Source organism: Eptesicus fuscus, chromosome 16, assembly GCF_027574615.1.
Source record: "Eptesicus fuscus isolate TK198812 chromosome 16, DD_ASM_mEF_20220401, whole genome shotgun sequence".
Classification (NCBI taxonomy): Eukaryota; Metazoa; Chordata; class Mammalia; order Chiroptera; family Vespertilionidae; genus Eptesicus; species Eptesicus fuscus.
The window spans coordinates 65940502-65968489 of NC_072488.1; the positions used below are offsets into that span (position 1 = coordinate 65940502).

General features: G+C 44.1%; 1 long non-coding RNA gene across 1 annotated transcript; it reads left to right on the forward strand.

The window, feature by feature from the left end:
* Positions 1 to 319: 319 nt before the first annotated feature.
* LOC129151853 (uncharacterized) lies at positions 320 to 27938 on the forward strand. The gene is made up of 4 exons (XR_008558547.1): positions 320 to 718; positions 1636 to 1880; positions 26687 to 26828; positions 27839 to 27938. It is a non-coding gene; the product is annotated as an uncharacterized LOC129151853 (long non-coding RNA).
* Positions 27939 to 27988: the final 50 nt, after the last annotated feature.

The following is a 27988-nucleotide window of genomic DNA, read 5'->3' on the forward strand; positions in this document are numbered from 1 at the left end:
CCTGTCTTTGTGAGGTCAGCAGGGAAGCTGGTGGAAGGAAAGGCAGAGGAGCAGGGGGGCAGGGCATTCTGGTCACATGGAAACTTGGGAGCCGCGAGTTTGGGAGGCACTAACTACGCTGAAAATACAGCTCCAGTGAGTGCGTGCTGCTGCTCTGAACGCCTGGGCCTTGGGCCTGCGCAGCACTGGGCAGCAGGTCCCCGGCTTGGCTGTGCTCCTGGGATCCTCGGGGTCCCACGGCACGTCCCCGGGCTCCCCTTGATGCCAAGACCCTGTTCTTTCCGAGACACCCTTATAGATGCGCGGGCCCGCGGCGGGTCTGGCAATGGTTATTGTTTTTTAAACATTTGTTTCTGCCCTTGTATAACTGAGGGCCTCGCTGGAGAAGTTCCACTCACTCCTTTAGTTTAAAAGACCAGGGGAGAATCACAGGGCAGGGAGCAGTCTGAGGGAACATCTGCTTCCAACCAGTTGCGTCACAAACAAGAAAGCCGAGGCCCAGGAAGCTGGAGCACCTGCAGGAGGTCACCGCCGCCAGCCCTGCACGGCCCTGCACGTCAACTGCTGAAACAGCAACAAGCACAAAGCGCAACGCTTCAGGAGCTTCCGTCTCCATCCCGTCCGTCCCAGCTTGACCCATCTTCCAGAAGGATCCATCAGCACGGGCCGGGCACACGTTTAGTTTGTGTTATCCGCCCCCTCTTTCCTCCAGGACAAGGTGAGCGTGGTTGCTGGTCAGTGCTTACCAACCAGCTCTCTGCAGGTTGGGAGACACCTGACTGGGACCAGTGCGGCTTCTGCGTGGGAGCCCGCCCTGGCTGGGGTCCCGCTCCGGGCTCGGGGGCAGCTGCCTGGACACGGGTTAGGAAGAGGCGCCGCCCCGGGGCCTGGGCGCCAGGCCCAGCGCACGCCCCAGGCCAGCGACGCCATCCGTCTCCCCAATGCTCCAGCCATACGGCGTCCGGAGCAGAGACCCACCCTGGCTGCTCCGTGAATATCTGCGGGTCCGGGTCCGCCTCCCAGGCCCGAGGACCGGGCCCCTGGGAGGCGCTGCGGTCCGCCCTCCGCTCCCGCTGCCGGGCCAGGGACACCAGCCCCTCTTCCCTTCCCGGGGAGGACGCTCCTGCCCAGCGCGGCTCTCTGAGCGATGGACTTTGGCCAGATTCTGCTGAGACTTACAGCTGGAGTGCAAGAGAGCTCACAGGGCTTTTCAGGTGAAATTTTAAAGGCAGATTGAGAAAAACGGCATTGTCACAATGAGACTATTCTGCCTGGGAACACTGTGATAATGATGTGATTCTTCTCTTCTCTTTACTTTTTTTTATGCTTGGAATGACCTCGTTCATTCTCTCCTCCTTTGGGATGCGGGTCAAGCCTCTGGCAGGCGTTTCCACTGCCTCGCCCTCTCGGTCTCCACCGGAAGCCACGGGCACTAAGCAGTTGAGCGCTAGGTCTGTGTGGCAGGAGAATGCCATTCATGACGGACGGCCAGAGTCCTATGCGTTAAGAATACAAAAGGACATCCCAGTTCTGCTTCGGGAATTTGTGTAACTGAAACTTAAGTCAAAACCAAATACAGGGAGCGCTTTGCTCAACCATGTATTTTGACATTTTTATCTGCAAAATACTTTCTAGGAAACACAGCCACCATGCGGAGCATGTCCAATAATTTGGGCGAATGTAAAGTCAAAATGTCCCTGAGCATGTGAAGAAAGAAAAGGGGCATAACGTGGAGAGTGGAATGATACCCTCTGTGCAGGGGACAGAGCTGCCCCTTTGAACACGGCCCGCCTCCTCCAAGGGCAGTGCTTGCTTAAAAGCAAATGCTGGTGTTTTCTGCAGCGACTTCCAACAAATGGCCAGTAAGACCCAGCAGAAAGGTAACTCTACAAATCTCACATGCAAATATACACATTTTACGTGTGTTTCATAGTAAATTATTAAGAACTAGAGGCACGGTGCACAAAATCTGTGCACTCGGGGGGTCCCTCAGCCTGGCCTGTACCCTCTCGCAGTCCAGGACCCCTCAGGGGATGTCTGCCTGCCCACAGGGATTGGGCCTAAGCTGCAGTCAGACATCCCTCTCGCAGTCCAGGACCCCACAGGGGATGTCTGCCTGCCCACAGGGATTGGGCCTAAGCTGCAATCAGACATCCCTCTCGCAGTCCAGGACCCCACAGGGGATGTCTGCCTGCCCACAGGGATTGGGCCTAAGCTGCAATCAGACATCCCTCTCGCAGTCCAGGACCCCACAGGGGATGTCTGCCTGCCCACAGGGATTGGGCCTAAGCTGCAATCAGACATCCCTCTCGCAGTCCAGGACCCCGCAGGGGATGTCTGCCTGCCCACAGGGATTGGGCCTAAGCTGCAGTCAGACATCCCTCTCGCAGTCCAGGGCTCTCGCAGTCTGAACCCCTTGCTCCTCACCCGCCACCTGCAGCGGAGGCGGGAGAGGCTCCCACCACCACCGCTGTGCTCACCATGGGTGAGCCCGGCTTCTGGCTGAGTGGCACTCCCCTGTGGGAGCACACTGACCACCAGGTGGCAGCTCCTACATTGAGTGTCTGCCCCCTGGTGGTCAGTGCGCATCATAGGGTCTGGTAGTTCTCCCCTCTTCCCCTCCCCCCCCATTCAGTTGATTTTTATATTAGGGTTTCATTAAATAGGATGATATCAGAGTCTGTTTGGACCTTTCTCACTATAGGACTTAGTGTAATGGCTAGTGAAAATCAATAAGCCCAAGGAGTTTCCATCCTAGAATAGGTAAATGGTCTACTGGAATTGTGTACATTCAGGAATTACAGGGAGTTAATCTCTTTCAGAAATGTACACATTCAGAAATCTCATTCCATGTGATAACATTTCATTTCAAGGGGATGAGTTGAGAGGAAATAACTTTAACCGTGGGAAAGTCTCAGGAAATACAAAATCCTGATGGAGTCCATGGTCAGCACCTGTGTGCCCATCTCCCTGGAGGCGGGGCTCAGATGCAGAACCCTTCTCTGCCCGCTGCCCACCGTGAGTGCTGGACATGTGTACACGTGTGGGACTCAGACAACTGGTTGAAAACTTACCCCATGATTCACAGCTATAATGAAGAGGGAAGACTTCGTTTTGGAGTGATTATTGAGGGGAAACACCTATTTTTCTTTATGAACACTCTGACTTCATCTTAGGCAGAATAATGTTGACCTAAAACCAAAGAGAAAAGTTTAAGCAGTTGTGTTTCTTCAAAGTTGGTCCAATTAAGTTGTCTAATTTTGGTTCCAATGGAAAATAGAATGTTCATATTTTTTTTTCCTTTTCCCTTTATTGACTATCTTGGGCAAAATCTAGAGCATGCTGGACCATTAAATGAGGAAAGCGATGGAAATACTGCACAGTTCTGTTTTTTTTTTTCTTTCCTATTTACATGAAACTGGCTAATAGCCAAGCATTCTGGTGTTTCACTCAAAACGTGGATTCATTTACGCATAGAGCACAGCGGATGCCTTCCCTGGGAGAGCCTGTCCCTTCCAGGGTGCTCTCCTAGGAAGTTTATTTCAAGCCTCTTCATCATCAGCCATTGCAGGGTCACTAAGAGAATTATGTAAGGCAAGAAACAGCCCAATGATTGATCACCCCTCCATCGAAACACAATTAGTAATTCCCACCTAAAAAGAGCAATGATTACTTTAATGTACTGAGTGAAAAATGTTAGAACAGTAAAAATATTTTATGTGATTTTTAAAGTATAGATTATCATGAAACCAGAGTTTTATGATATGTATTTAGATATGGGTGCAAGTCAAAAAATACTTTTATTTTTCCTTTGAAAAGATTGTATTTTCCTTTGGAAAAAAAACACTCAGGACTTTCTTATGAAAAGCAGTAAAACTAAATTCCATATCAAGAATTTTATTGTCCTTGTAGAAAATCAAAAGGAAGGTGGGGGTGGATGGGAAGAGATCAGCCAAAGAACGTGTATGCATATATGCATAGCCCATGGACACAGGCAATAGGGGGTGAAGCCCTGGGTCAGGGCTGGGGAGGGGTTTAAAGGCGTTAAAGGCGGGGGAGGGGGAAAGGGGACATATGTGATACATTGAGCAATAAAGATTGTTTTGCCGAAACCTGGTTTGGCTCAGTGGATAGAGCGTTGGCCTGCGGACTCAAGGGTCCCGGGTTCGATTCCGGTCAAGGGCATGTACCTTGGTTGCGGGCACATCCCCAGTAGGGGGTGTGCAAGAGGCAGCTCATTGATGTTTCTCTCTCATCGATGTTTCTAACTCTCTATCCCTCTCTCTTCCTCTCTGTAGAAAATCAATAAAATATATTTAAAAAAAAAAGATTTTTTAAAAAATAATTTTATTGTCTTTTTTTTCAAATATGTGAGTCTATGGAGCTTGAGGAAATGTTATTTAAAAATTATGCTGCATGAGTGAGGAAAATAAATATTCGACATTTTAGGAATTTCTGCAGCTTAAGAAGCTATCTCATGAGGGACAAAGGTGTCAGTAAACAGGGCAGCCCAGCATCACTCACACTTCTCTGCTCTGCCTGACTGGTATATTCCAAAATTTTTAGAAACTCTACTGTAAGAAGTTGCAAAGCAAAAAAAGTGAAGGTTAGTCCTAAAAGGAACATATTTACCCTAAAAATAGATGAGTTTTCATAACTCAAGTGGAGGTCTCTTTCCCTCCTCTCTCTCTCTCTCTCTTTCTCTCTCTCTCTCTCTCTCTCTCTCTCTCCCCCCCCCCCCTCCTGTCTGTCTCAGGCAGGCAGTTGTATTAATAGTCAGCTCAGTGCTGCATCACTCTCTAGCAACCACGGAGCTATTTAAATGCAGGGTGTGGCTGCCATGCATTCCATATACCTTAATAGGCTGGTTCTTAAAACCCTGGCTTCTGCCAGCATCTTTGCTCCCAGTGACTGGAGAGCTCTTGCTGCCCCCCTGCCCCTTTCCTCCTCCCAGCTGGTGCTCCAGCAACACAGCGGGTCACAGTGTGCAGCCTCTGCTCCTGTCCTTCCCACCCTGCTGGACAGACTGAGGGGAGGGGCCACAGGCTGACCCTGGCCCTGGAAAGAACCAGAAGTGTACCCCAGGGCCTGGGGCCCAAATGCAGCTCTTTAGCCCAGGTGAGCTGACTGACAGAGCTCTGCTTTTCTTAACCTGACACAGGGAGGAGTTAGAGGTGCTGGCCCAGGACTCAACTCCCTCCTGGCTTTCAGTGACCACAGGTGACCTCCACCCTTCTGCAGTCACACAGCCATTCACCAGAAGAGAATTATGCAAATGTATACTAACAGGCTGAGTTCCCTACCGAGACTTCCCTCCCACTCCCGCATGCTAGCATGGGTGCTGACAGTGTTTTGGAAGAGGCACTAAATAGCTGGAAGGCTTTCTGAATATATCTGTCCTGGCCTGTCAAAGCTAGAACAGCCCGGTCCATCTGGGCCTGGAAGACAATCTCCATGGTGTAAAATACGTTTCAATTCTTCCCTCGCGGAGACAGCCAGCTGGTGCTGCAGGGAGACCGCCAGCTCCACTGTGCTCAGACCTCGCTCCGAGCCGGTGGCCTGGGATGACTTCGAGGCGGCACCTTCAGAGGAGGGAGCAAGAGCACTCCTGAGGGGCAGGGCAGGGGCTCGCGTCCCTGCCTTGGGCTGAGGCCATGGAAGGGACTGTAGCAGAATAGCCAAAGCTCTTGGACAACTGATAAAAATGTGTTTTTCTCGCAGCTTTCTGGATATCCCGCATACAGGAGGATTTGGGGGGAAAGAGGCCGCTTTGTGAATAAATGCCTCCCTTTTTGGGTGTCTGCTCGGCCAGAAGCCCTTTCTGGCACGTCTGCTGTGTGACTGCACAGGCCCCCCTACAGTCACAAACAGCATTGGGGCGGAGATGTTTGGGGCAGCAGAGGAAGTGGGTTCTTTCCCCTTGAAGCCCTGGGATTCTGCTCCCTCTGTGGTTCTGAAAACATAGTTTGTGAATGTGCATCAGTACTGATCTGGACACGTGGACCTGAAAATAATGACGCCCCTCAGTGAAGACTTCTGACATCTGCCATTGTTCATAGTTTATCCTCTGGGAAGGGCGAGTGGCCGGATTCTTTCCTGAGCCAACGCGGCAGAGTTCAATATTTGGTAAGGGGTCACGAAGAACAAACCAAATTGGCTTGGTACTTCTCTGCCAGCTCAGACCAAGGTGAGGGCCTGAGAAAGCAGACCTGGCGAAGTGTCAGCCCTGGACACTGCTAGGAACTCGGTCAGAAAGGGCAAAAACGAACACACGGAACAAGTCAGACTCTCAGGTCAATGAGCAGAAATCAAAAACGCGGGGAGAGATCCATCCCACAGCCAGGGAAGTCATCCCGGCGCCACAGGGGCAAAGACTTATCCGAGACCTTGAATGGGCAGCTCTGACTGTGCAACTTCCTTCCAAACCCGAAGGCTGTTTTCCTCGGGGCTGCTGCCGAGGAGGCCGCGCCGTCCAAGCCCGGCTGAATGATAAAAATAAAAGTAAAAAATTCTGTAGCAGAGTGAACGCTACCTTTGACAGGCTCACCATTAGACAGACGCTGCTGAGGAAGGAATCTCTGGGCTGAACTGCCGCACAGTTCCCGCTGTCTAGGACAGCTCCCTGGCGTCCCAGGAGGAGGGGTCTGTGGTGTCCCAGGGTGTATAGGTCTGAGAGCTAAAAATTTAGGGGGACCCAGGCATAGCAGGGCCCCACATTTTTGTAACCTTTATCTCTAGAAACTCTATAAGATACTCACAGTGAATATGGAAGTGAAATCCCCTCAGGCTTCCTGTGGGAGGAAGGAAAAGGGAGCCTGGCCTAGACTCAGGAGAAATTCTACCTGCTTAGCTTTTAGTGTATTCAGAGCCTAAGTGGTCTAGAGAAGGAAATATCCAACCTCCAGCCTCTTCTCGCCATGCTGTCCCAAATACTGTGTGTGGGGGGTGAGGGGATGGCGGGGAATAAACACTCATGAAGATCACAGTTCATGGGTACAGACTCATTAAAAGACTACGTCCTAACAGGACTATCAAACACTTCCCCTCACCCCTCCCTTACTACTGCATTTATAAACCTGTTTATTACAGTTCTTTTTACACAGTAGATCATCATGTCTGCTTTTCAACAACAAAATTATAAGGCATACAGAAAGGCAAAGTAAATAAAAATTCAGTTTGAAGAGATTAAACAATTATCAACACCAGAGTCATAGCAGGAATGTTGAAACTCTCAGACAAGGAGTTTTTTTTTTTAACTATGATTAATATGCTAAGATTTTAATTAAAAAAATAGAAAACATGCAAAAACAGATGGATAATATAAGCAGAGAGATGAAAATTCTAAGAAGGAATAAAAATGCTAAAAATAAAAAATACTATAACACAATGAACACTATCTTTGATAGGCTCATAATTAGACTGAACACTGCTGAGGAAGGGATCTCTGAGCTTGAGGATATGACAATAGAAACTTCCAAACTTAAAAGGGAAGAGGAAAAAAAAAAGACTGAAATTTAAAATTAAGAGAATATGCAAGAACTCTGAAACAACTACAAAGGATGTTATAAGTCATAATGGGAATACCAAAAAGGAAAGGAAGGAAGGAAGGAAGGAAGGAAGGAAGGAAGGAAGGAAGGAAGGAAGGAAGGAAGGAAGGAAGGAAGGAGGGAGGGAGGGAGGGAGGGAAGGAAGGAAGGAAGGAAGGAAGGAAGGAAGGAAGGAAGGAAGGAAGGAAAGGAGGGAGGGAGGGAGGGAGGGAGGGAGGGAGGAAGGAAGGAAGGAAGGAAGGAAGGAAGGAAGGAAGGAAGGAAGGAGGAAGAAAGAAAGAAAGGAAGAAAGGAAGGAAGAAAGTCAGAGAAAGAAGGAATAGAAGAAATATTTGAAGAAATAATGGCTGACATTTTCCCCACATTAATGTTAGACACCAAACCACAAATCCAGGAAGCTCAGAAAACTCCAAGGAGGATAAATGCTAATAATATACATAGGCATATCATATTCAAACTTCAGAAAATTAAAGATAATGAACAAATCTTGGCAGAAGTCAGCAGACAAAAACACTATAGAGGAGCAAAGGTAAGAATTATATCTGACTACCTTTAAAAAACCATGCAAGTAAAAGGAGAGTAGAATGAAATATTTAAAGTGTTGAGAGAGCCCTGGCCAGTGTGGCTCAGTTGGTTGGGCATCATCTCATGCACCAAAAGGTTGTTGGTTCAATTTCCAGTCATGGCATATGAGTGGGTTGTGAGCTTGATCCCATGTAGGGTGCATGCGGGAGGCAGCTGATCAATATTTCTCTTGCATATCAATGTTTCTCTCTCTCCCTCTCCCCACCTCTCTCTCTAAAAATCAGTAGGAAGTCATTATAAATAAGTAAAGTGTTGCGAGAAGAGAACCACCACCAACATAGAATTCTGCAACCTGAGAAATTATCCTTTTAAAAAAAGTAAAAATACTTTCTCAGACAAACAAAAATTGAAAGACCTTTTGTCACTAGACCTGCCTTGCAAAAGGTATTAAAATAAATTCTTCAGAGAGAAAGAAATAACTAAGGAGCAAATATTGGATCTACATGAAGAAAGAAAAGGAACCAGATAATAAATAAGTGAAAGTAAAATGAAAACTTTTATTTATATTATTCTTAATTGATGTAAAGATAACATTTTGTTCAAAATAGTAATAGCAATAATGGATTCAATTATATTTGCATATATGTGTCCATATACATATACAAAAATATATATATTTGCTTATGCATGATTATGTATAAGTAAAATAAATGACAGCAATGATACAAGGAGAAAGATAAAAGAATTAGGAATATTTTGTTATTATGAGATACTTGCCCTGCCATGAAGCAGTATACCATTTTTTGAAAGTGTAGAAACATCGGACAGTCAAACCTCAGAGGGAAGGTAGGGAAGGGTGGGTGGGGAGGTAAGCGATCAACCAAAGGGCTTGCATGTATTCATATAAGCATAACAGTGGACACAGACAGTAGGGGGTGGTAAGGGTATGTGAGACACAAAACAGTACATTCTGTATAATCCATTCATATATTGTTTTTACAGCAGGGAAAATTAAATTATGTGGTTAAAGATGCATACAAACTATAAAGAAAAAGCAAGGAACATTGCTAGAGGGAGCGGGTGCACTTCCCTTGGTTGGGCCTGGGGCTGTGATGGAGGTTTCTGGAATTTGGAAGTGCTCTCTTTCAGCACTGAGAGGGTGTTTCACGGTATTAGCTTCATAAAATGCATAATGTTTGTGATTATTTCATTTTTCTGTATTTGTGTTCCATTTTAAAAGTTCCAAACAAAAGAGAGAAGCATGTGCCTCAGCAGCCAGACCCTCCTTTCTCCGTCTATTCTGGAAGGCCATGCCTCAGAGCAGAGTCTGCACAGGTTTCTGAGGAAGAATACCTGATTGATTCAAATTCTGGTTTTGCTTCTTTATTACTCTGCGACCTTGAAAGGGTTGCTAACTGGATCTCTGCTGGTCTCTACCTCTGGAGGGAAAATTAATAATATTGGCTCAGTTTTATTGAAGACAGTAACTGCATCATGTACTTGGCACTTCACTTAAATCCTGGGTGTCATGTAACATGGAGACAAGACTATTTATCTCACAAAGCTGTTGTGAGGGTTGAGAAGTAATGGAAGTGAAGTGCCCAGCACAGTGACCAGTGATGTGAGATGGTCAGTAAGTGTCAGTCTCATGCCTGCTTCCTCCCCTCCATGGTTTAAGGCTGTTCACTATGGTTATAGTACTCCCACCTGGCAGGAAATGCATGTTCTACCTTTGCTTTCAGAATAATATGCTCTGCAGGATCAGAACAGACATGTGGAAGCAAGATGCTGCGTGTTGTGGGAAGGGAGGACCCTGACTTCTTCAGCAATGTCTGGTCTACCAGCCAGCCCTCATCCACTCTTACCTCTGAGTCTAGAGTAGGGCACCAACAGCTAAATGCCATGCTCACCAGGAGAGAACTCCAAATAACTAATTAAAATGGACAAGATATGAATGTAATAGTAAAGAACATAAAACACCAAATTTCTACTGTTTGGAGAACTAGTCCATCACACAGCATCAATAAGACCACGACAGTTCTGTGTTGGATTTAATGGTGAGTGAAACATGGTCTCTCCTCAAAGGCGCTAGCATCATGGTGGGCTCATCTGTGTAGTAAACATGAGCATGTCTGAGCCCTTACCAAAACATGCAGGTGGGTTGGCCTCACACTTGATTACATGGCTATAGATTCAGCCATCATTTTGAACACCCTGAAGGGGGTGAAACCAGGCGTAAGCACCCATGTGTCTAGAGCAGAGACTGGGCTGTAGCTGGATTAATTCACTTGGTCTTCATGTTGCCCCTATTTTAGGAGTGAAAAAACTAAGGCTCGGAAAAATGAAGTCTGTTTTATTAATGGAATGAAGTACTAGAACCAGTTTATAGAGCCAGGAATTACCGTATTTTCCGGCTTATAAGATGACTTTTTAACCCAGGAAAATCTTCTATACGCCCAGTCGTCTTATACGCCGGAGAATGCGGTATTGTAAAGTCTATTTTATTTTCATCATAACTGGAGGGCTATTTATTAAGCCTTCTCCATAGGATACCATCGTTCAACATTTGCACAATACACCAGTGTCCCACCAAATTTTAAGGTTAAAGGGTCTCATTTGGCCAAAAAATTATCTAAATAATTCTTCTCCTGTAGGATTTCTCATCTCTTTAAATATTTCTTATACCAACCGTGACCTTCTGTGGAGAACACGTGCTTCATTTACATATGTTTTAGCCCCTCATCCCTTTCACTTCCTCCCAGTGCATGAGTGTTCCATGAAGGCAGCTAGGGAAATGCTCCTGAACACCCACATACATGATTTTCTGTATCTTCCCACATACAGAGAAAATCACAGAAGGAACAACATCTACCCCAGAAGGCCTGTAGAAGGAAGCTTCATAACCCAACTAGTTCTCCTTGTTGGAACATCAATCCAACTGTGGGCTTCATGACTAGGCTGGGAAAATACAGGCTTCCCAGCAAACACCACCTGACCTAAGATTATACCTGAAGGGCAACAGATTGAGAAACAAACTAAATCTTAAATCTATAAATAGAAAACAGTATCTCAGTGGCTTTGTTTGTAAAAACGTTTTGAAACCCACTCACACACCAGAATCACATGTAGAGCCTTTTAAAGGCCTGGACTCAAGCGCACTCCACCATTGGTGCTCTGCTGCACCAGGTCGGCTGGCTTTGTTCCCACGTTCTGAGGATCCGGGCTACAGAGCTATCACGCTCCAATGGTGTGACTCTACTGATAAGAAAGACAAAAAGTGAAAGTGCTGCCTCGGTGTTCTTGACTTAAATCTAAAGAAATTGGAACTGAGAGAGGAATTCTTGAGTCAAATCTGGCACATCCTGCAACTGATTACCACATGGCTCATTACCACTCATGTTATGAAAGGGATTTAGAGATCCAGTCATCCCTGCTCAGTAGCCCACCCCATAGCCCTCAACTCCAGGTGGGTTTCCACTCCTGCGGGACACCACTCCAACACTGGCTAAGCCAAAGTCATGGACAAGTGCTCCATCCTCCCTTGGGGGCATGTGGAATGCTCTGTCCCTTACCACAGTCACAAGACCTGTAGGCAGCTCAGAGAGAGAGCAGGTTAATCAGCTCCATCGGGCCCTCTTTCTCAAATGTGTCTTCCTTCTTCGTCCCCTTCCCTGAAGAGCTTCCTTCCTAATGTCCTGTTCAGTTGTTTTTTCTGTCCTTGGACAGATGACAAAACTCAAAAATGAAATTCCCCAGTTCTCCCTCTTTGTGTGGATTTTAATCCTTAAGAAATCCCTTTCTCTCTCCATAAAATTTCTCTTAAAAATCACTGCTTTCTCAAGAAAATCAAGGAAGTGAGCTCAGAGACTTCTCAGGAGCAACGGCCTGTCCTCTCAGCTACTCCCTGCACCGTGAGCTTCAGGACTGGGCCGAGACTCCAGACAGTGGTAAGGAGACATGATGCAAAGAAGAGAATTAAAGGATAATCTTTCTATTGGCAAAATATTAGATCTATTACAATTAAAAAGAGATTTCTTTTGGTAAATGATAGCTTTAGCAATGCCATCTGCCCACCTAGTCATTTCCCACATTCCCAGATCCTCCTCCTTCCCTTTTCCCGTAGCTTGGGCTGCACTAGTATATGACCTAGTGGGCCCGTGGTTGAGGGAACCAAGTTGCCTAGAAGGGCTAAGGACTTGGTCTCACTCTGTAATTCAGGCCATAAGGAGGGGACCAGCCAAAACTGGGACTGAAGGCCACATGCCACAATCATTTACTATACCGGCAACAATGGGCCACCCAGACCCAAGGGCAGGAGCAAAGTCCCAGCTGTGTCAGGTCCAAGCCCCTGGGCTCACAAAGTGAATACCCGCAGTAGGGATCCTTAAACCTACCTTCAGTGTCTGCTTCTGAGCTCACATGATCTAATTTTTTGTTCTCAAATACTCAATTCATTTTCCTTACTGGGTTATTTTTATTATGTCCCTCTTCATCTGTCTACCAGCTCCAATACATTTGCAAAACTTGACTATCATGGAATATTCTGGATACTCAAACCAATAAAATCATTACACTTCATAGCTGGGATGTATCTCAAAGGGACAGCAAGACCAATTCCTTTATTTTGTCAGCAACAGCCAAAGAGGTACCTGACTTATGCAGAGTTACACAGCAAGGCAACAGCAGTGTGGGCTAGAAAGCAGGCCTGATATTGTTTCCCTAGTCCTCCTACAGTGTCCTCGTACAAGACAATTACACTTTAATCTTAAGCAATTCACAGAATGCCAATCTGCCCATGCTTGCATGTGCATGCACACACACACACACACACACACACACACACACACACACACACACACTTTGCTCTCTAGAGCCATACATACATGTTTTTATCATTTTTTTTTTTTTTAAAAAAAAAAGGTTACTTGTCTTGGGTATCCTCTTCAACAGCATTAGCTCAGATAGCTAAAAGTTGAGCTTGTCTCTACATTTCTTAAAGCTTTCCTTTAAGAAGCAATGCCCATTTTGAAGCAACTTCCACATATGTGGGAAATGTCATGCTCTGTGTCATGTGGAGCCTCTGGGCATTTTGTCAAATTATTTCCATTTTTCTACTCTGGGTCCTAATGATTCTAGACACTCAGTATTCAAGGAGGGAAATGCATCGCCTGCCTCCCTCCCTTTGACATATTTGCCAAGGCCAGTAGGAAAGGGCTTTCAGTCCCAGCTACTCACTCAGAGGGATCACAGTTGTCCTTGTCCTCTGTCCACATTTGTGTCTTTCTTCTTGCTGTTGCTGGCATGTACACAGGTCTGATAACTGCAGCCTGTCTTTTCTCCTTTGGAGCAATCTCTGTTCTTTATACCCAACTGCCAGCTCTGTGCTTCCATTTTGCTGTTCCCACTGCTACTTTGCTATCTGTGTATTTGTCTTGGGATTCGAGCAACTAGCTGTGCATGCATTCAGCATTTCCCCCAGGAAAACAACGCAGTCTCGTGCGATACCTTCATTTCAAAAGGCCTCCATTGGGTGTCAAAGGGAAAGTTACCCTACTAGGACCACTCTGGAGACAAGAGCAATAGGCACGTTCTTCCTTTAATTCTAACATTTTCTTGTTCTGTTGGCATATTCTACACATCTTTTAGTAGGGACAAAACATTCAAACCCTTCCCAGGCTGCAGCAGGTCTCAAAAGGACTGGGGAGCCAGCAGGTTTACAAATGTTCGTTACCTAGGCATATGCTCAGAGCTCCTGCTAATTGCCAGCCCTGGGTTGGGCTTGGCTCTAGGACCATCTTTCAGTTACATGTGCTGGCTGCCCCTCCACTGAGAAGTCTTCTTAAGGATGGATTACAATGTCCACAAAATAGTTCCCTTAATGCAAAATGCTTCTATTTTCTTGGGAGAATTTTAGAAATGAGACTGTCCAAAATTTCTTTTCTTTCCAAAAACACAGAAAATGACTTACTAGGAAAATAATAAAATATGTCAGTGTGCTAAAATTGGAGAATATGTTGTCACTGGTAAAAATAGAGAGGCAGATACAAAAACCTGGGGTGCTCGCTAAGCGTGAGGCCCTGACCTGGGCTGCTGTGTCTGCTGCCTCTGGTCCCGCGCGGGAAGGTAAGAGGAGCCGCTAGTTTGCGTCAGCTCAGCCCGTTCGCTGTGTATCGGTGGAGTGTTGGAGAATAGGCTGCACAAGCCCCTGAGGACAGGAATGCCACAATCAGGATTCACAAATCCCGGGCAGGGCTCTGTCCATGTGATCCTCCCTTAGCAAGCACTTCCCTCTTCCTTCTACCAGGTGCCGTGGTGAAATGGCCAGTCTTCAAACAGCCCTTGTCTATGTCAGCAGGTAAATTACGGACTCTGTGCAGCCAACGCCTCTTCCCAGTCTGCAGAGTACCGACATTTTTACTTGAGTAACAATGTTAAGTAAAGGCTTTGCCCAATGTGTTTGAAGAAGTGGAGCACGTGCTGCTGACCCTGCCCGGCTTCCACGGGAGAGGGGCGTGGGGGGCTCTTGAGACCCGCCTAAGCAGAGAGCAGCAGGACCCCTGAACTAGGGGTCTGATTAGGGGTGCACACCGTAGACTAGTAAAGGAATTGGGTGCCTTAGGTGTTCAGAGCATCCTCTTAAACAAGATCCCCAAGAGCTATTTCATAAGAACTATTTAAATAAGTAATTTGTGGAACATGAAAGACACATATTCACAAGAAGTAATTGGCTTCTAAAAAGTAACTGATTCAAAGGAATCAAAGGCAAGTGCAGGCTTTTTCATTGTTGTTCAGACCAATGTGGGGTCTACTGCCATGTTCTCTGCCTGCCAGAGCCCACTCCCCACCCCACCCCCAGCAGGGGATATAAGCTTCCACTCAGGCTCCCCAGACCTGAGAGTTGATCTGAATAAAACCAATGAATCGTACTTAATTGTCTTTTTTGCTATTTAAGAAATGTTCTTTTTCTCATCTGAGTGTTTGAAGTCAGAAATATCTGTTATCTTCTTTTCCTCTGTGGGACCTGGGTCTGGCTATACGAGTGGGACAGCCTGGATCAGCTTCTCAATAGACAGGCCATCAGTGGTTAACAACGTCGAGTCAATAGCACATCTGCAAAGGAGACAAAAAAGATATGCACATGTTGAAAAAATAGCCATTTGTTCAAATTAACTATTGCATGATTATGACATAAGGATGTTGGTAGTAGAAACATAATAAATGTAAGCCAGATTCATCTTGACATTAATTCTTATAAAATACTAGAGGCCCAGTACATGGATTCGTGCATGGGTGGGGTCCCTCCACCTGGCTTGGGCCCTCTCGCAATCTGGATCCCGTCCGACATCTCCCTGAGGGATGTAGCAGTGCTGAAGTGGCATGTGGCCAAGGAGGAGCCCCAGCCTGGCCAGGCGCAGCTACACTGCTACTCATCCCAGCCCTGCTGCGCTTGCCGCCACCCACTCGGTAGCACTGCCATGGAGGCGAGAGAGGCTCCCGCCACCGCAGCTGCGCTCACCAGCCGTGAGCCCGGCTTCTAGCTGAGCAGCGCTTTCCCTGTGGGGGTGCACTGACCACCAGAGGGCAGTTCCTGTGTTGAGCGTCTGCCTCCTGGTGGTCAGTGCACATCATAGTGACTAGTCGTTTGGTCATAACGGTCACTTAGGCTTTTATATAGATAGATAGGATTGCCAGTCTGATTGCCACCAGCAGTGCATGAGGGTTCCCTTTGCTCCAGGTCCTTGCCAGCACTTGTCATTTATTGATTTGTTGATGGTAGCTATTCTGACAGGTGTGAGGTGATACCTCATTGTCATTTTAATTTGCATCTCTCGGATGATTAGTGACTTTGAGCATGTTTTCATATGTCTCTTGGCCATCTTTATGCCCACTTTGGAGAAGTATCTATTTAGGTCCTTTGCCCATTTTTAATTGGATTATTTGTCTGCCTTTTGTTAGATTGTATGAGTTCTTTATATATTCTGGAAATTAACCCCTTATCAGATTTATCATTGCCAAATATGTTCTCCCATGCAGTGGGCTCTCTTTTTACTTACTTGATGGTTTCTTTGGTTGTGCAGAAGCTTTTTACTTTGATGTAGTTCCATTTGCTTATTTTCTTCTTAGTTTCCTTTGCCCTAGGAGATGTATCAGTAAACATATTTGACCCAGTGATCCTACTTCTAGGAATATATTCTAAGAAACCAAAAACACCAATCAGAAAGAATATATGCAACCCTCATAGCTAAGATTTATAAACAACCCAAGTGCCCATCAGTAGATGAGTAAATAAAAAAGCTGTGATGCATTTACATAATGGAATACTACACTGCTGTAAACAAGAAGGAACTCTTACCATGTGCAACAGCATGGATGGACCTGGAGAGTTTATGATAAGTGAAATAAGCCCATCAGAGAAAGATAAGTATCACATGATCTCACTCATATGTGGAATCTAATGAACAAAATAAACTGATGAACAAAATAGATCCAGAGACATAGAACCATGAAACCATCTTGAGGATTAAATCAGTAATTTATATGAAAATATGTGGAATCTAATGAACAAAATAAACTGATGAACAAAATAGATCCAGAGACACAGAAGCATGGAACAGACTGATGAATTTCAGAGAGAAGGTGGGGCTGGGAGGGTAGGGTAGGAGAGAGATTAACAGGGGCACTTGTATGCATGTACGCATAGCCCATGAACACAGATAACAGTGTGGTGAAGACCTGGGAGGGGTGGGTGTGGGGAGGAGGGGGTCAAGGGGAAAAAAAAAAGGGAGGCATCTGTAATAAGTTCAACAATAAAGATCAATTAAAAATAAATAAATAAAATATAGGATTCCCAGAAATAATAACATTGATCTTAACAAAATATTTTCATATAAATTACTGATTTAATCCTCAAGAAATATATATTAGGTGGATACATCATCCCTAATATCAAACTGAGAGTCAGAAAGATTAAATTTCTGCAGCAGAAGAGTAGGTGGAACACCTAAGATTCAAACCAAAGTCCTGGAATTCTAACATTAGCATTCCTTCAGCTAAAACATGTACATTCTCTAAAGCATTGAGTTTTTGACAATATAAAGGAGTTTCAGTTATGGGAATATTGCCAGTCCTTCCTTTATTCTAGAATTGAATCAATCTATACATTAACAGATATAAACATAAGGCTGACAAAAGGAGGACTCAAAACAAAGCTCAGAGGAGGTTGCCACCTGCAAAAGAGACTTTATACACCAGGGAAAATATAACCCATAATTAAGCGAAATGCTGAGAAGCAACACATCAATGATAATTACAATAGTTAGGAAAGGCTGAAAAAATAGGTTGGGATGGTATGGAGTTTGCTACAAAGCTTCAAAGGAAGGATAGAGTGAGTATGCACAAAAGAGGTGGTAAATGATACCTGAAGTCAAGGGAACTCTCAGTTTTGTATGGTTCCAGGAGATCAGTTCCTAGGATAGTGGGGATTGTGTGCCAGATGGAGACTGATAAGTGCCAGAGATACACAAACTGGGTTTTGAGACAAGGCTATGGTAATAGCAAGATTCTCAGGGTCTTAAACTGAAAGCAAAAGTGGTAGGGGAAGGGAAGATGGTGACCTTATGGACACCTAGAATAATACAAGCTCAAATGCCCAACCTATGGCAGCCATACTTGGTCCAGACCCTGCCGGAGGCTGCACCTCCTGAAATAGCATGCTTGCCCAAGCTTGCCTCAAAAAATACAGGTTAGATGAGGTGTCACTCAGTACCAACAGCCAAGTGTGGCTGTGGCTGACTGACAAATAACTGAGAAAATTAGGGACAAAGAATAAAGTCCATGACTGTGGCAAATGCAGCATTTACATGTAATTCAGCATATGGTCTTTATTTTCTAAGAGAATTGATGAAAGGGCTATAATAGATCAGAATCAATAATAACAGTTAAGAGTCCAAGACTCTTCAGCAAGTCCAAGACTCTTCAACAGCACTGCTCAGTGAAAAGCACACAGACTTTGGAATTAGACTACCAGGATTCAAATTTGAAATCTACCACTTCCTAATAGTAGCCTTAGTTCTTTATTTTTCTCATTTTTAATGCAGGACAATAACATAGTCTTCATAGTATTTTTGTGAGTTTTGAAAGAGATAAAGAAGGAGTCTTGGAGCCAACTACCTTCACTAAGGAATCTCAGAACCACTGTTCCTACCACATTCTGTCTGGTGCAGAGACCAAGTTCTTCATCACGATGCAATGAAGGCATCCTTTTCATGAAAGGTCAGCTTGTAAATGCCAAGGGAGTCAGGAAGAATTCCCCAGTGCATTTTTTAAATGTATTTTATTGATTTTTACAGAGAAGAAGGGAAAGCGATAGAGACTTAGAAACAGAGATGAGAACGAAACATCAATCAGCTGCCTCCTGCACGCCCCATACTGGGGATCAAGCCCACAATCAAGGTACACACCCTTGATCAGAATCGAACCCAGGACCCTTCAGTCCACAGGCCAACGCTCTATCCACTGAGCCAAACCAGTTAGGGTCCCAGTGCATTTTTTAAGTAAGCAACAGGGAATACCAGGTTGAAAAAATTCAAAGAGCAAATGGGAATTTGTGGAATGACCTGTTGCTAATGTTTGTATTTCTCCAGATGAAGGAGGGAGAACTCTTCCTTGAAACTATGCCTTGCTCCCTAATGCCATGAGTCGGCTCACCCACCATTAAAGATGCCATGGAGCTCATGAAGTTCTTATCCCATCTCCCTTATTGGTAAATAAGCTAAGATAAAGGTCAATGTCTTACTTGACACCTACTTTAAGAAGCAGACTCCTCCCGCACTCCCCACCCCAGCCCCAAGACCTTGGCCTAACCATAAATCCATGGGACTTTCATTAAGAACATGAAAGCCTAAGGAAACTTTTATGCAGATTTCTTTCTAAAACATGTCTGTCAACCTGGCATTTGTGGTACAGAAACAAAACAATTCATTTTGACAAGTTGCACTTCACAGAGGTCTGAACCATACTGTGAGAGCCTCTCTCTGGATCCCATAAAATACTAGGAAATATGCACTTGACATCTGGTTTGCTAGATTCATGCTGAGCAGCAGAGGCTTTGGTGTGAGGCTGTCACTCTGGACTGGCAGATCAGCTATGCATATAACCTTGCACAAATCCACACAAAGCAGTCATGTTAGGGCAATAATCGGGCATGTTCCAACAGAGTCTTCAGGAGGCACATGAGCAGCAATTGAATAGTTCTATTCTTGGGCATGAAAGGCAGTGTAACTTAAGGATGTAAATGTCCAGCATACATCTCTAAGCAATATAGACTATGAGGTGCACGTTGTAGAATGCTATTTGAATACCAAGATACTTTAAAGTATCTTGAAGAGAAAGGTTAAAAATTATTAGGACTTGATAATTATTAGTCAGATTGCAAAGGTGCATTTCTCAGTGCTTTTCTGGGGAGACTGAATAGCTATCTAGATCAAAATATAATACTTTAAAATGTTAATGTGAAACTCAGTCAGTGGATATCCACAAGACAAATAAAATGTATGAAGACTAGCTCACCATAGTAATACCTAAAAGGTCCATTGTCACAGAGACTGTGAAATAATACAGACTTGAATTTGTGTAGCTTCTTTAATAATCACTGTCTTGTTGAGCAGCACAGTCTAGTGACAAAGCACACAGACTTCGGAGTTAGACCACTAGGGTTCAGAGTTGAAATATAACACTTCCTAATAGTAGCCTTAGTTCTTTATTTTTCTAATTTTCAATGCAGGACAATAACATATTCTTTATAGTGTTTTTGTTAGTTTTGAAAGAGACAAAGAAGAGGTCTTGGAGCCATCTACCTAAACTTCTCCCAGGGCTGCTTGGGCTTCCTTACAGCATGGCAGTGAGGTTCCAAAAGTCAGTCTTCCAAGAGACATTCTCTTTGGGCTCTAGGTTGGAAACTGGCACAACATTCCTTGTGTTGTATTCAGTTTGTCAAAGCAGTCACAGATTCAAGGAGGAGGAACAAAACCCCACTTCTCAATGGGATGTCTATCCAAGAATGTGTGGCCATCTTTATTCATCATTATATATGTGGTCATAGAAACCTCTCCAAATTTAGTGAAATCTATGGGCCCTCTTTCTAGAAATGAACATGTGCAAATGTACCAGGCAGGATATTGGCTCAGTGTTTTATTAAACACTAAAAATAGCAGTGGCTTAAACAAAGTGGAAGATTTAAACCTCTCTTACAGGAAAGTCTTAGATGGCAGGGTAAACTTCAGCCACACAAGATAACTCAGAGACCCAGCTTCCTTCCAATGTATTGCTCTGTCAACTCCTAGGGCATTGTCCTTCTTGGCCAAAAGTGGTTCAACATCATATTTATGATCCAACCTGAGAAAAAAGAGGAAAGAGTGGAGGACAAGGCACAGAGTGACAAAGAAGTGGCCCATATCACTTTTGCTCACACTTTTAGCTTTTTGGTCTAGTCACTTTGTCACACCCCTTTGCAAGGGAAACTGGGAAATATACTCATATGAGTGGCCATGTGGCCAAATAAAACTTTTTATAGTCTATTAATAAAGGATAAAAGAGAATACATATCAGTTATCAATTAGTAATCTCTTCTACAGTAAATAACAGCAGCAAACATGTGAATGCAATTTCATCTGGTCTATAGAAACCCTAAGCATCCATCCCCTGACCTTAACCAAGGATCCAAGGCTAAGTTCCACCTTGTTTAGAGTTTTAAATGATTGCATTTTAGGTTATAATATTTTAGAGTCGCAAGTATCTTTTTGAATCATTTAATTCTGTTCTCTAATGTTGTCATTTTCAGGTACAATTTAGTCATCTTTTATTTTATAGGTTCTCTGGTTTCTCATACTTAGAAAGGCTTCCACTCCTGGGTTATGTAATGTTTTCCCATATTTTCTCCTGAACTTTTATGGTTTCATTTTTCCATTTAAATATTGATATTTTGGAATGTTTACTGGAATAAGGTATGGATTATCAATAAAATTACATTTTCCCTAGATGCCTATTCAGTTTTACAATATCATTTATGAAAGTATCAGTCATTTCCTTGTCTCTTTTTTCTTTTATTGTTGAATATATTACAGATGTCCCTCCCTTTTTCTTCCCCCATTGACACCCTCCATCCCGCATTCACCTTCCCACCCCTTCACCACACTGTTGTCTGTGTCCATGGGCTATGCATAAATGCATATAAGTTCCACAGTTAATCTCTATTTATCTATTCCCTGATCCAGACCTTCCTTCTTAGATTCCACAGTCTGTTCCATGATTCTATGTCTCTGTATCTATTTTGTTTATTAGATTCCACATATGAATGAGATCTTGTGATACTTATCTTTCTCTGACTGGCTTATTTCACCTAGCATAATACTCTCCATGCTGTCTCAGAGGGTAAGAGAGCCTTCTTTTTTACAGCTGCATAGTATTCCATGGTGTAAATGTCCAATAGCTTTTTTATACACTCATCTACTAATGGACACTTGGACTGTTTCCAGATCTTAGCTATTGTGATTTGTCTATGAACATAGGGGTGTGTATATTCTTTCTGATTGGTGTATCGGGTTTCTTAGGATATATTCCTAGAAGTGGGCTCGCTGGGTCAAATGGCAGTTCCAGATTTAATTTTTTTTAGGAAACTCCATACTGTTTTCCACATGTTATCCAATGTTAAAAATAAGAACACAGAAATCCAGAGAGGCTATTTCTTGCCCAAGGTTAATCAGTGCTCCTTCCACTAGACCAGGGGTCCTCAAAATTTTTAAACAGGGGGCCAGTTCACTGTCCCTCAGAGTTGGAGGGCCGGACTATAGTTTAAAAAAAAACTATGAACAAATTCCTATGCACACTGCACATATCTTATTTTGAAGTAAAAAAACAAAACGGCAAAAACACCCGCATGTGGCCTGTGGGCTGTAGTTTGAGGACGCCTGCACTAGACTATGCAATGACTCACTCTATTTTTGTTTACCAACTAAATAAGTTTAATAAAAGGTGGTAGGTAGCTATCACGAAGGGTTCAGTCTCTTTGGAAATGTTAAGCTATTTATTCTTTCTTGTATTCATTCAGAAACCATGTGCCCAGCACTGACCACATACTAAAACACTGGATAATGCCCAGGAGGCATGGCTCAAGAGTTGAGTGTTGACCCAGGAAGCAAGAGGTCACCAAGAGGTCACAGGTTCCATTCCTGGTCAGGGCACATGGCCGGGTTGCAGGCATGATCCCCAGTAGAGGGCTTGCAGGAGGCAGTGATCTATGGTCCTATCTCATAGATGTTTCTATGTCCCTATCCCTCTCCCTTCCTCTCTCTCTAAAAATCAGTAAAACATATTTAAAAAAGAATTAAAAATAAAACACTGGATAAGTCATAACACAATAAATCACAAAAAAAACCTTGTCTTTAGGGAGCTCATAGTCTAATTCTGGAGGAAATAGGTAGTCATAAGAATAGACAATAAAAGTGTTCCGCTGGAAGGAGAAATATCACGGAAAAGGGGGTGACATGTAAGTCAGGACAAGAAGAGAAGAGGAAGAGGTTGTACTGGAGAAAAGATGGACCATGGGAAAGAGGGCATGGCAAGCTTATGCATGGCTGGTATTACCTCACTCTCACTGGGTGAGAAACAATCACTGAATGAAGGCAATGGCAGAGAAGGCAGAGAAGATGTATTCAATCAACTTAGGGACTGGAAGTCGTAAGACTTGGCAAGATAATAATTTTTGGGTATGAGGGAAAGTTTGAATCTAGGATATCTTCTTTGTTTCTGGATTAGACAATTGAGTGGGTGGCAGTACCACTCAGGAAGGGAAGGAATAGAAGAGGGATTTTATTTGTGTGGGAGAAAAATGAATTTTGCTTGGATATATTGTTCTGAGGCAACTTTCTTTACCTTGGTGAAAATATAGAGTAAGCAGTTAACATCATGGTCTTAATATTGGAAGAGCAATCTGGCATGAAATATAAACATGGAAGACCTTGGGGTTTAGGTGGTAGAAAGCAGATGACATGGTCTACAGAGAGCGTGAGGCATGATAAGAAATTTAAGGGAACTATTCGTGACCCCTGTGTTTAGCAGCAATATAAGGGATTGTAGGCAATAAATGCAATGAGAAGGAGTAGCAGACAGGAAAACAGAAAACAAAAAGAGTAGTGAAATTCAAGAAGAGAGTAGCTAACAATGCTGAATGTGTCAGCACTCAGGTCAGCATGAGGATGGAAAGGTAGCCACTGGATTCTGCATCTGGAAACTATTATTGGTATTAAAAAGGGCAGCCCCAGAGGAGCACAGGGGCCTAAGGCAGATTTCAGGGGATTACAGATGTGAGACAGTAGTAGCCACTGTTAATGTAGGCTACACATGTAGGAGGTCTGGCTATGAAGAGAAGGAAAGGGATATGGTAATTTAATGGCTAAAAAAGATATAAGACAATATTTTTTTCTAATCCTCTTCTTTTTTTATTGATTTCAGAGGGAGAGGAAGGGAGGATAAGAGAGAGAAAGAACATGTTCCCATGTGAAAAACACTGATGTGAGAAACATCAATCAGTTGCTTCCTGTATGTACCCCAACCAGGGACTGAACCCATAATCTGGGTATGTGCCAAACCTGCAACCTTTCAGTGTACAGAATGATACTCCAGTCAACTGAGCCACTCTAGCCAGGGCAATACAATAATATTTTTAATGATGGGAGATCGCTTGAGCATGATTGTATATGATAGAAATTAGTTAACAGAAAAAAGGAAGTTTAAAATTTTTTTTAAAGAGAGGAGTGAATTGATGGCAAAAGTGTAAAACAAGACCAAAAAAAGGTTAAAAAAAAATAGAAAGCACTTTATCTCAGACTCTTTGGAGAAAAAAAAAAAGTGTGAAAGAAAAGAGAGATGACAGGGAGAAAGGAAGGAAAAGAGAATGAGGGAAGGAAGGAAAGGTCAAGGAGACATAGTCCAGGACAGCCTATATACATATGTTTGTAGGTACAGGGATGTGAGGTTGAGAAAACCTATGTCTGAGCATTTTCTTTGCAAGCTAGTACAAGTCAGGACCTGCTGAGAATGAAAGGGAGATGGTGGAAAGAAGCTTAAGAGGAAACATGATGGCTTGGAATGAAAAATAAAGTTGACTGGGAACACGCGGAACGATGAACGGTGTGTTTTTGTTGAGAGTTGTTCATCAACCTGGATTATTTAGTCTGGAATGGAGGGTGCCCTGTGTTGGAAAGAGACCAGCAAAGGCATTAAAGTCATGGGAAGACATGGTGGCAGTCATCCATGGGAACCCGGCAGCATGGAGAAGTAGAAAAACTTAGAGGGGAAGTCTCACAGACTGGGATCACAAAACCCAACCTAGGACTGAAGGTACCTGTGAGAAAACAGAGCACAGGTGGGGAAGGTGAAGGCAAGAGAGGAGAGTAGGTACACATAATACAAGGTTCAGAGTGAGGAATGCTTAGAATAGAAGCAAACCCAACTGAAAGTGTCCAATTCAAAGATTGTTGATAGTGGGGTGGAAGATGGATGGATCACACAAACAGCCATGACCAGAGCTGGAATGGAGAGAAACGTGGTTTCTAGTCAGCCAGAGACAAGGTCATTATGTCCTGTCTCTAGGGCAGGCGTTTCACAGCATATGCACCAGATGGCATATGTGTTAGTACAAGGACCTGGGCCTTTCCCCATGCTCATCTGCACTATGATGGAACTAATTCAGGAACTAATCATACCACATCCATTGCCTTGATCTTCGTATCATCTACAGATGTTTATGAGATAAAAACAGACTAGGTGAACATTTCACGTGACCTGCTACAGAATGACCACCAGGTAAAGTGCAAGTGCCAATCTCTTCTCTGAGATTATTGCTCACAGAGGACACAGTTTGAATGTTTAGTTTCCCCCAGAGAGAGGCCAGTCTGTGCCTTCAGGAAAGTATGTGGAAGCTATATAACACTGCGACCTCCTTACCAAGCCTCTGAACAGCATTTTGTGTATCTGACTGTGGAAGCCAAGGGCAGAGCTTGCGTGTTTGCACCATCGGGTGATTCTGTGTGAGATTATAGGGACAGTAGGGTCTTGCCCTGATGCTGATTTTGGTACAGCCTTTAGGACTGAACCATTTCTCTTCAGTCCTGCAGCCACAGTGAAGAAGAATGGCGAAGAGAGAGAGGGAAGGATGGAGAAGCATCAGAAGGAAACATCTAAACAACAAGTTAACAGAATTTATGAAGCAACCAAAATTTGTTAAGTAAATTAGAAATGCATTGCAACAAAAATGGGCTAATTCATTATGTTTCTTTCCTCTTTTTGGAGCCAGAGAACCATAGCCAAGCCCATGTTATTTTTCTACCTCATTTACTCCACTTCTCCCAGAATCCTCCACACACCCACATGGCAAAATATGCCTGTGAAGCATGAGGCTTAAATATATCCAAACCTCCAAACGCATTTATGTGGGGAAATTGTATTTACCACCTCCCTGTTCACTCACTCCAGACATTCCTGCAACAGGCTTCTCAATGGTCCGCAGATTTGCAAATTACCTCCCATTCAATTTGCTTGAGCAAATGTTTGCTGAAAACTTCCTAGGTGCTCAGCAGAAAAGCGTGTGCCCTCTGGACTCAGCCAAAGTATGTGGGTTCGAATTTAGATATTGCCAGTTAGACATGCTAACTTTAAAAATCATTTATTTAGTTTTCTCACCAAAAAAATGTGGGGACAGTAACACTATACCATAAGATTGCTGTGAGCATTAGCCAATTGCCTATGTGGACAGAGCCCAGCACGACATCTGGCCGACAATGCTCGCAGTTACCATTAACACTGCCAAGGTTATTATAAAGGCAGTATGTTGATATAATTCTTGCTCAAGTCTTATTTGGGGTGATAAGAGAGTGATCCAAGAAGAGTGAAAACACAGGTACAATATATACTAAATGTATAAATGATCTGAATGAGAAACCATTGTATTAGCAGACATCTATACTAATAATAGCGTAGGTGGTTGTCATGCCCTCACGTATCATGCCCTAACATCGTCACAAGATGGTTGTCACAAGATGGCCATGCACTCACCGGAGGTGGGGCCTGGCGGAGGAGGCAGGTCGCGACAGGGGAGGGCAGTTGTGGGCAATCAGGCCAGGAGGGGAGGGCAGTTGGGAGCGACTGGGCCAGCTGGGGAGGGCAGTTGGGGGCAATCAGGCTGGCAGGGGAGCAGTTAGGCATCAATGAGGCTGGCAGGGAAGCAGTTAGGGGGCAATCAAGCTGGCAGGCAGAAGCAGTTAGGGGCAATCAGACAGGCAGGCAGGTGAGCAGTTAGGAGCGAGCAGTCCCGGATTGTGAGAGGGATATCCTACTGCTGGTGTAGGCCCAATCCCGACAGTTGGACATCCCCTGAGGGATCCCAGATTGGAGAGGGTGCAGGTCGGACTAAGGGACACCCCATGCACAAATTTTGTGCACTGGGCCTCTAGTTTTATATAAAATGGCTGTATGATATGAACTTATAAGGAATGGAAGGTTTAGTTAATTAAAAAAAATAAAAAGGGACATTACCAGCAAAGGATTTTTTTAAAAAATAGACCAAAAGGCTAGGAATGAGGCAGAAGGAAAGAAGGAGAAACATCTGCCCTCTGAGCAGCATGTGGATATTCAGGGACACTGGATGGAGAGCTGGCATCCAAAGCAATGCTGCGGGCACCAGCGTGTGAGCACGCCTCCTCGGTGAGTACAGACACACACTCTGCATGCGGGAAGGGCGGTCTGGTGCTGTGACTCCTATGAATTTACTCCCTTTTTTTTTTTTTTTAACCACACTATCATCTCCCGAGATAGCCTATACTACGTTATTCTTCATCAAAACCACAGCTCCTCACTGTGACTAACACAGGCAGTGTTCAATCATTTGAAGAATTAAAAGAAATGGAGAGGGTGAAGAAAGGAAAAGGAGGGAAGTGAGCAAGGAGAAAGATCATTTTCATTACCAGAGAAGTGGAAGTAATGTCTAGGTCCAGGAATGGAGGGTATATGTGTGGATGGACACTTCTCATGATAGCCAGGAGTAGACTCTTTCACCTCACTAATTTTGCTGTGGACTGAGTTTTGGTCACAAAATAAGCTATTTGCCTTCTTTTCATTTTTGATGACTATTCAAGGCATTTCATTCAGGACCAGCCCAGTCGTGAAGAGGCAGGTCTGTGCACGGGGCAGAATAGTAAGTCTCCTGTTTTAAATGCCATCGAACATTGTATGCCAAAGACAAGTTAAACTAAGAGTGCAATGACCTGAGAGTTGAGGAACTTCAAGACAGAAAACAAATGTAATGAAATAGACTGTCCCCTCCTTTCTTTTTTGCATAAATATGAAACTAACACCAGCTTTTCTCAGAGAGCTGCATAAGCTTGAAATATACACAGAGTTGCTGTGAGCTCATGGAGAGTGGGGTGAGGCAGTGACAGCCAGTGGGGTTAGTCAAGGGTCCTCAGGGAGGGTCCTAGGCATCTGTGGCTGCTTCTCCCGAGAAGGAATGGGTGCTTCTTTCTTTGAAAGAGAAAATTTTCAATAAGTCATTCATAGAGCAGCATGGAGAGTGGGGAAAGAGAAAAGGCTTTTCCCATTGGAGGCCCTTCTTGCTTAGTTTAAGATTGAGGAACGCCTGACCTTTGTGAAATGAAAGGCAGAGAAACGTTTATTCAACTTGTAATTACCTGAGTTTTGCATCTTTCTTATTTCAGAAGACTTTCAGTTCTTTTCAAAATTCCATATGCAAACCACCCAGGTTCCAAACAACAGAGCAGAGAGAATGTAAGGAGTCTCACCAAGGAGTAGGGGTGGGCAAACCCTAACCTGAGCCTCATCTGCTTCTTTTTTGTTGTTGTTGTTTT